The following is an 8907-nucleotide window of genomic DNA, read 5'->3' as shown; positions in this document are numbered from 1 at the left end:
TGAAATAAAATGTACTGATTCCACAGAATAAGACAAATCTACCTTGATTAGCAAACATGTGTCTCCATCACCATGGCGTTCAGACACATAGAGACGATGAAGGGGAAGTGACTGTGGTTTTGGTCATGCGGGGCAGCGAGAGTCCGAGTGGAGATGGGAGAAGGTGCTAGTTCGGGGCGAGACCAGGGGGCTGGTTGGGACCAGACTGAGCTCCGGCCCTCGTGCCTTCCTGCCGCTGATTTCCTGCCAACGGGATGGAACCAGCACGAATCACCTGTCCTGCTTGCCTTTGTGCACGGAGGGCCCCCGGGCCCCCAAGAGCATGGAGTTTGGAGCCACGCGGGCAGCCCCCACAGCCCTCCCGTCCTCGCCACCACGCAAGAGGGCTGAGCCTGTGGCGAGTGGGTAGGGTGGGCCTTGCAGACGGGAATGTCAGCACTGGAGGCCCGATTCTGTTCCGAGGCATCACGCCAAGAGCAGGATGGGGCAGAGTTATGCACTTCATAAACGTTAGGTCTCTGTTCTTAATAAGACTGCACACTGATTTAAAATGAGATTAAGTGAGGCTGTTTAGAGCTCACGAGACCCATAAGAAATGAGAGCAGATGACACTGATTGATGCCAGTGGGATTCAGCTGCACAAACGGCCAGATCCGTGCTTCCTGGCCCAGGAGAGGATGCGGCTGATCATCTGTCATCCCGTGGGCATGGGCTTGGCATTTCTTTTCTAATAATTCTGGCAGGTTACACGGATTCATCTTAAAGCGTCCATTTACTCATTTAACAGATATAAATAGATTGTCTGCCGCTTGAGTCACCGTGGCTTGTGCTGGGGCTTCGGCAGAAAGCAGGACAGCCACGGAGACCATGTGACAAGGGCTGCAAAGGGGCACCGATAATTGCGAAATCTGTTCGTTGTGTGACAGTGCTCTGGCCCGGCGAGAACGCGGCATTTCCTCTTTGCTCTTTGTTTAGGCGAATCACCAGAATGGCCACAAAAGGTGAGGGTCCCCTTGCTTAGTCTCAGTGTGAGGGGTTTGGACAAAGAAGGGTGATAATAATCGGCATTAGGGAGGGGAGGAGGGAGGGGAAGAGGAAGGGAGGAGGAGGGGAGGAGGAGAGGAGGAGGGTGGGCAGAGAAAGGGAGCTGGAGGGGAGAGGGAGAGGAGGAGGGTGGGAAGGAGGAGAGGAGGGAGGGAAGGAAGGAGGGGAAGGGGAAGGTGGGCAGAGAAAGGGAGCAGGAGGGGAGGAAGAGAGGAGGAGGGAGGGAAGGAGGAGGGGAGGAGGAGGGTAGGAAGAGGAAGGGGGGAGGAGGGAAGGAGGGAAGGAGGAGGGGGAGGGACGGAGGGAGGGGAGGGGGGAGGGGGAGGGTGGGGAGGGGAGGAGGAAGCAGATGGAGAGTTGCTGGCGTGGGTCTGTGTGGAGCACCAGGCACAGTGCTCTGAAGAGTGGGAGGCCAGTTGGGGAAGACGAGGAGGGGTGAGGCTCACGGGGACCTGGGTGATGGCGGGTCAGCAGGTCGAGGCCCGGGTACCCAGCCCCAGCAGCAAGTGGGGATGGGCGGCTCAGGCTCTGATGCTCTCAAGCCAGTTCCTGGGGGGCCCCCAACTCCCTGGATGGCACAGGGCAGAGGCTGGTCAGGCGGGTCCCGCGGTGGCAGGAAGGATACTGGGTCGGCTGTGTCCAAACCAGCTCTCAACCCAGAGTGAAGGGGTTGGGGTCGCTGAGACATTAACCTCCACCCCTTGGGTGGCTGCAGGGATCTCAGGCTGAGGGGGGGGGCGGCTGCCAGTCAAGGGAGGGGGGTGGGGACGTGCTGCTGAGCCAGTGGGGAGTGCGGGGACCTTAGCAGGTCTGGGAGCGCAGGATGCAGAAGGCACAGGGCGCTGAGCAGATGAAACCCCCAGGTACCCGGTGAGGGACGGGAAGCCACAGGACACCGTGGGCCGAGGTGCAGATCAGGCAGGTGGGGCAGAGGGGGAGACTCCCAGCGCCGGTTAGCCCGAAGCTCTCCAGCTGGTGGCAGAGGGGACACCTGTCCCAGCGGCTGTAGCCTCCCGTTCCTCAGCTCTTGCTCATGCTTTCCCTGAGGCCCCAGGTTGGGGAGGGCTGGGGAAGGTCCCCAACAGCTCGCCCTGCTCCAGAGTGGAGGGGACAGACGGAGGCCGGGAGGTCGCTGAGGACGAGGGGCCAGGTCCCACCTGCTTCTCCTGACTCAAGTTTGGTAGGAGGGCCGATGTCCCCCAGGGGTTCTCTTACCTGCCACCAGCCCTGAACTGGCTATTGGCAGTCTCTCCTCCTGGGCCCGGCATGCATTCGACTGATCCTCTCAACCATGTGTGTGTGTGTGTGGGGGGGGACATTGCTCACCTCACAGATGAGGAAGGTGGGGCTGGGTGGTCAGGAAGTGTGCAAAGGGTCACACAGCTGGGCTGCAAACTGCTCTCATCCCCTGGCCCCTTCCACGTCCTCTGTGCCCCATCCCCGCGTGGACTCTGCACGGGAGTCTCTCCGGTTGCCCTGAGGTCCTTGCCTGTTGGTGTCTTAGTTTTGCCTTCGCTTGTGCGGGGCGCAGCTGGGTTCCCCCCCAGGTGCTGTTTGTCATGCTGCGCTCTGCATCCGCTGGGGGGTGGCAGTGGCAGGGCGGGGGCGGGCGCGGGGACCGCCAGGTGCACTCAAAAGGGATCAGCCAAGAGCGGGTTGTCCACAGGAGAGGGCAGGTTTCCGGGAAAGCCACGGGGCACCGTGGAGCTCCCTGGGGCTGGGGAGGGACTGGTCCTGGGAGCGGGCCGCGGCTGTGGAGTGGCCATCTGGCAGGAGCCGTGGGCTTGGCAAGGGCCACAGCAAGGCCAACCCGCAGCCCAGCACGGCGTGGCCCAGAGAGCTGACACCCTGGCTTCTCTCCACTCTCGGCCCTGCCAGTACCTCGGGGGTGGAGGCCCCGCCCGCTCCACCTGCGGGAGTGCACCTGCGGGATGGGGGTCGGGCCTGCAGGAACCAGGAGAGAGAGCCAAGGCGCTGCAAGGCCCCACCATCAGGCCCATTACCTCACGGCTTTAATTAGCTTCCGAAGTTAATCATGCATTTCATCCTATTTCATTCTATTGCTACAGAGTCTTACTCATAGCCTTAGAGCCTAAGAAATCGAACACTCCGTCTAGATAGTTAGGGTTTCATAAAAGCATCTAGTCCATCCTGAAGGTTCCTCCTTCTCAGATTTTCTCTTCCTGTGGCATGTAACCTACTGAGCCTCGGAAGGTTCTGGTGGTGGTTTTGATAACTTGCTTCGGGGCATTTCTCTGGCCCAGTCTCTGCCCAGTAGAGACAGAACGTGGGCCTCAGATGGAGCCCACGCATGCAGTTTAAAAATGTCTTGGTAGCTGCATTAAAACTGTAAGAGAAACTGGTGGAATTACTCTTAAAATCCATTCTATTTCACCCACTGTATCCCACATGTTGTCATGTCAGCATATGATCAGTGCCAATGAGACACTTGGCATTCTCTTTGCCGGGCCTCACGTGTATGCCACACAGACAGCACAGCCTGACGTGGGCTCACACACGCCATGTGCTCAGCAGCCCCAGGGAGCCAGTGGTCTATATGCCAGTGTAGACAACCCAGGTCTACACTCTGCCTGCTAACCTGTCTCCAACCCCCCGTTTCCCATCCTTATCTCCCGTCTGCTCAGGCTACCCGCAGAGCCCACCTGCTTCCCGAAAGCCCCCAGGCCCTGCCTGCTGCACCCAACAAGAACACAGGTGACCTATTTGTGAACGTGAAGATACAGCTTTGGCTTCTGGGAACTACGATCCATGCAGCCGAGCCAGGGTGAGAACCAGGATTCTCTCCCTGATTCCCCATCAGGGCCCCTCGGAGGGGGAGCTGCAGCCTGTGAGCTTTGCAGTCTGGCGGGCCTGGTTTCCAATCCTGGCTCCGTCCGTCATCTCTGAGCTCGGTGACCCTGGGCAAGTCACTTGCCCTCTCTTGAATTGCAATGTCTGAATCTGTAAAAGACATACAATTCATTATGGGTTTGGGGATAATTATTTTTTTTAAGGATTTTATTAATTTATTCATAAAAGACACACACACAGAGGCAGAGACATAGGCAGAGAGAGAAGCAGACTGCAGGACCCGGGGATCACGTCCTGAGCCAAAGGCAGACACTCAGCCACTGAGCCACCCAGGAGCCCCGGATCAATCACGATTTATAAGGAGAAATCAGATTCATATGATTTTAATGACAGAGGTAAGGAAATCCTTTATCCTTTTGCTCTTCCAAATAAGACAAAAAGAGGTGAAATGTGGTTGGAAAGCACCTTCCCCCTCTCCCGCCTCTTGGCTCTGTTGTCCCCGGTGACCATGTCAGTCCCCAGGCAGGAGGAGGCTCATGCCCTGGGATGCTGCGGGCCCGTCCAGGGGAAACAGGAGCGGCTTTGCACCCCGGGGTTCCTCTTCCGCACTGGAGGGGCTTATTGCTGAGGCTGGAGAGGGAGGCCAGGTCCCCAATGAGTCCCCAGGGGGCAGAGGGGTCAGACGGCCCGCTCGGGGCTGGCCGCGTGTGCAACACGTCTGTGTTCCGTGGCGGCGGGCGGTGCAGTGAGGGAGGAGCAGTCCTGTGACCAGCGGAAGTAAGGGAGAAGCGGCCCTGCCTTCCCTGCACCCCAGCTCTGAGGCCCGGCCCCTAATTCCTGGGGTTCCTGGGGTGGGGGTGGGGGTGGCATGATTTGAAAACCAGCCCATACCTTCCCTGCTACCTCCTCCCCCAGTATATTTTGCAAATAAGAAAAACCGAGACAAAATACAGAAAACAAAATACAGACCATCCTTATTATTTGAAGCCTACGATTTGCAAATGTGCCTCCCTGTTAAAATTTATTGGAAAGCCCCAAATTGGTGCTCCCGGTGCTTTTGGGGTCATTGGCAGACATGAGCAGAGCCTTGAAAAATCTGAGTCACTCACTCACCTGCCCATCTGTTCCCAGGTGAGGTGGAACAAGGTGACATTCGGCCTTCCGGCTCCTGCTGTCATGCTGTAGACAAGTGTCCTCTTCATAGTTCCTTCAGTGCCACGTTTTTCACGTTTTTATGCTTTTTTTGTCCATGGTTTTGCTGTTTAAAGCAGCCTCTATGCACAGAGCTGAGGTGCGGCCTGGTGCTCCTCCGTGCAAGGAGGCCAAGATGTGCCTCATGGAGGAAACAGGAGCATCAGCTCAGTGTGGCTCAGGCATGAGTGACAGCGCTGCTGGCTCGGAGTTCAGCGCTAAAGAATCCACGTACATATTAAATAAGTTGTCTTTAAACATAAACGCACACAGGGGAGCCTGGGGTCTCAGTCGGTCAGTGTCTGCCTTTGGCTTAGGTCATGCATGATCCCAGGGTCCTGGGATCGAGTCCTGGGATCGAGTCCTGGGTCGGGCTCCCTGCTCAGCAGAGAATCAGCCTCTCCCTTGGCCTCTCACCATGCTTTCTTGCTCTGGCTCACTCGCTGTCTCTCAAACAAATAAATAATTATTAAAAAAAACAACCAGGGCAGCCCAGGTGGCTCAGTGGCTTAGTGCTGCCTTCAGCCCAGGGCCTGATCCTGGAGACACGGGATCGAGTCCTATGTCAGGCTCCTTGCATGGAGCCTGCTTCTCCCTCTGCCTGTGTCTCTGCCTCTCTCTGTCTCTCTCTCATTGTGTGTCTCTCATAAATAAATAAAATATTTTAAAAAAATAAATAAAAATAAAAATAAAAAACAACCAAACATAAACGCACGTAAAACAAGACTATGTATTGACTGGTTGCCGGAAATGTTGGAAAACGTGTCCAGAGGCCGACAGGATCTTCACCACGGGCGATGACGTGGTTACTCACCCATCCCGTGTTTGCAGTGACTTTACGGACAGTGAAGACAATGAAGAATGAGAACTGACTGGAATCCCTCCAGGCCATAGAGTCACCCCATAAGCCAGTCTGCTGCCTTCTTGTTCCGTCATCTGCAATGTGGGGACCTAGATATGGGGGTGGGGGGGACAGGGAGGCCAGGTCGGGAGAAGATAAAGCAAAAATATGAGAACATTTGAAGAGTAGAAGAGGGAAAAGAGAAGTTGCATCAGCAAAGCTACTGAGGGGTGAAGTTGTAGACTCAAAGGCATGCTGGGCTTGACGCCCAACCACTTCGACGGCCTTGAATGTGGGCATCGGATTTGTGTATGGGGATGAGATTCTCGTTAGCCCCAAATCCCATAATTGAGCCTTGTCCAGAAGTTGTGTGAACCCGCCGCAAGTTTCAACAGAACGTAGTACAGGTCCTTACGATCTGTTTGCCAAAACGCTCTCGGGAACGTGAAGCCTTCGGTTTGCAACAACGCCTGGTCTAGACAATTAAGGGGAACCCAGAGAACGTAAATGCAAACCACAGGATGCAAACTAAATATGCAATTGTTCTCGCTCTCTTTAAAAATAAATGTCTGAAAAAATAAATAAATAAATAAAAATAAAAATAAAAATAAATGCCTGAGTCTGCTTAATAAAAGGGACAAGGGAACTTCCTGTGGCATTTGGAGATTCGCAGTAACGCTTACCCTGGATGTGGAGAACTGCATTTGTTGGCTTCCAGTTATAAATTCCGTGGGTCACAGCAGAGTGAATTTACGCACCGAGCTGCTGGCGTGATTAAATCACAGGCTTTACCTGCGCTGATGCTGTCACATGTGACCTAGCCGTACATCAAACCTCCCACCAAAGCCTCCTCCCTGGGACAGTTCTTGTGACGCATAAATAAGTGAGTGATACGAGCAGACTGATATGGAAATATAATCTACGTGTTCAAAGCACTTTTCTCTCACACATACTTCCCTGACTTCTCTGCCCTTTGAGATTAATGATTCCAAGTTTGAATTTCAGGATCTTATAAACTCTCCTTTCTTTCCCCCAAGAAAATCATCTGCTTTTCTTTCCCAACCTCCAAATTCATTTTTTATTTTTAAAAATATTTTATTTATTTATGCATGAGAGACATAGATAGAGAGAGGCAGAGACACAGGCAGAGGGAGAAGCAGGCTCCATGCAGGGAACCCGACGTGGGACTCGATCCCGGGCCTCCAGGATCCCACCCTGGGCTGAAGGCGGCCCTAAACCGCTGTGCCACCAGGGCTGCCCCAAATTCATTTTTTAGTTTTTATTTTTAAAGATTTATTTTTATTTATTTATGATAGACACAGAGAGAGAGAGAGAGAGAGAGAGAGAGAGAGGCAGAGACATAGGCAGAGGGAGAAGCAGGCTCCATGCAGGGACCCCGTTGTAGGACCCGATCCCGGGACTCCAGGATCGCGCCCTGGGCCAAAGGCAGGTGTGAAACCGCTGAGCCACCCAGGGATCCCCCAAATTCATTTTTTAAAATAAGAGTCCATTGACTTAAAAAAAAAAAAAAAGAGTCCATTGACTTTGTTTCCTCAAGGGGTTCGGAGAGATCTGACTATGCGTGACTGGAAAATTTAGGATTTTAAAAGGTTTTATGCAGCCGTAGCACGAGCCACAATTTCCCGTTTGTGGGGAACGTCCAACGGCCTTCGCTGTAGCTACTGTTGGGTTTTGTCCTTTGAGACTCGCACCTGCCTCCGCCGAAGACGCTCGCGGGTTATCTCTGCATTTAGTGTCTACTTCAATTCATCAACCTCTTTCTTCCAAAGCAAATCTCGGTTTTCTCCTACGATAGTCTTGGGATGACAAGCATTTGGGAAAATGCTTATGTTGCTGTTTTAAGTGTTCGAGAGCAGGCTTGTAGAATCTCCCGAGGATCTCCCACGCACCCACGGTGCAGATCACAAGGCAGGAGAGAACATCTTGCCAGCATTGTCAAGTGGTGACTCCGGTGATGTTTCTTTCCTTTATTTGTATTTTTCGGTATTGTCAAAGTTTTGTAAGATGTGCAGTAGTTACTTTAAACATGAGAAATAAATACGCTTGGCTTTCTTTTCAGCCACTCCTGCTGCTTCTGTCAACTCCGGCCTCCCCCCTCCGTCGTGGGCATCTGCGTGGGCTCCTGGGCACACACCTGTCTGGAGCCCAGAGAGGACCCCGTCTCACTGGCAGCTGCCCTCTCCTTGGCGTCGGCACCCTGACACCAGTGTGTTCACCCCTGCCACGGCTGCTTTGTGTTTGAGCATCACCCACCCGCCCACCCCCAACCAGGTGCCATGCCCACGTGGGTGCACCATCTTTGTTGGCCCAAATCACCTTCCAGAACATTCCAGAATGCTCTGCCCTTAGCCTTCCCAACTGATCCTTTTTCGGGTCTTTGAGCATCTCGTCAAGCTTCATCTCTGCAAAGTCGGGGAACAGCTTCTGTAAGGAGGCAGCCCTGAAGTTCTGGCTGCAGTTTCAAGCAATTAAAAAAAAATTTTTAAAAATCTCATTCTGGACATTTAAAAAATACATAAGATCATGGTGACGTCAGTAGATAACACTGTCTTGTACAATTGAACTTCGTTCAGAGACTTAAATATTCTCAGAAAAAAAGAGGTAAATATGCGAGGTGTTATTTGAAGTATTAACCCAACGGAGGGAAGCGGGAGGCCCGAGTGACACGTGGCATTTCTGCCGCAGAACCGGAGACCGTGGCTGCGCCGCCCTGACACCGTGGTCCCGGGCTTCAGCATCGAAACGGATGGTCAGGGGCCTGCTCCTGATGGCTCAGCGACGGCTCTGTGCTCCTGCAGCTGGCCCGGCCCTGCCCTTGCCCCTGGGCCGCGTCTGTTTGCTCCGAGTCCGCTGTCACACCCTGTCTCTGCCCCGCGCGGCGGCCCACGGATCGTCGAGCTGTGGGGACCAAGCCCGCTCCCCCTCGCAGGGCCGTGGCAGCCGCCTGTGGCCGGGCCGTGCTCAGGCAGCCTGAGGTTCCAGTGAATGACGCGACAACC

The 8907-nt window shown here is 54.2% G+C and overlaps 1 long non-coding RNA gene across 1 annotated transcript; it reads left to right on the top strand.

Annotated features, from left to right (window-relative positions):
* Positions 1-701: 701 nt before the first annotated feature.
* LOC144296267 (uncharacterized) lies at positions 702-6530 on the top strand. Its single transcript, XR_013363434.1, has 3 exons — positions 702-1001; positions 3690-4250; positions 4987-6530. It is a non-coding gene; the product is annotated as an uncharacterized LOC144296267 (long non-coding RNA).
* The last annotated feature ends 2377 nt before the right edge of the window (positions 6531-8907 follow it).

This window comes from Canis aureus, chromosome 24, assembly GCF_053574225.1.
Source record: "Canis aureus isolate CA01 chromosome 24, VMU_Caureus_v.1.0, whole genome shotgun sequence".
NCBI lineage: Eukaryota > Metazoa > Chordata > Mammalia > Carnivora > Canidae > Canis > Canis aureus.
Note: the sequence above shows the minus strand (reverse complement) of the source record. Positions and strands in the feature narration are given on the sequence as shown.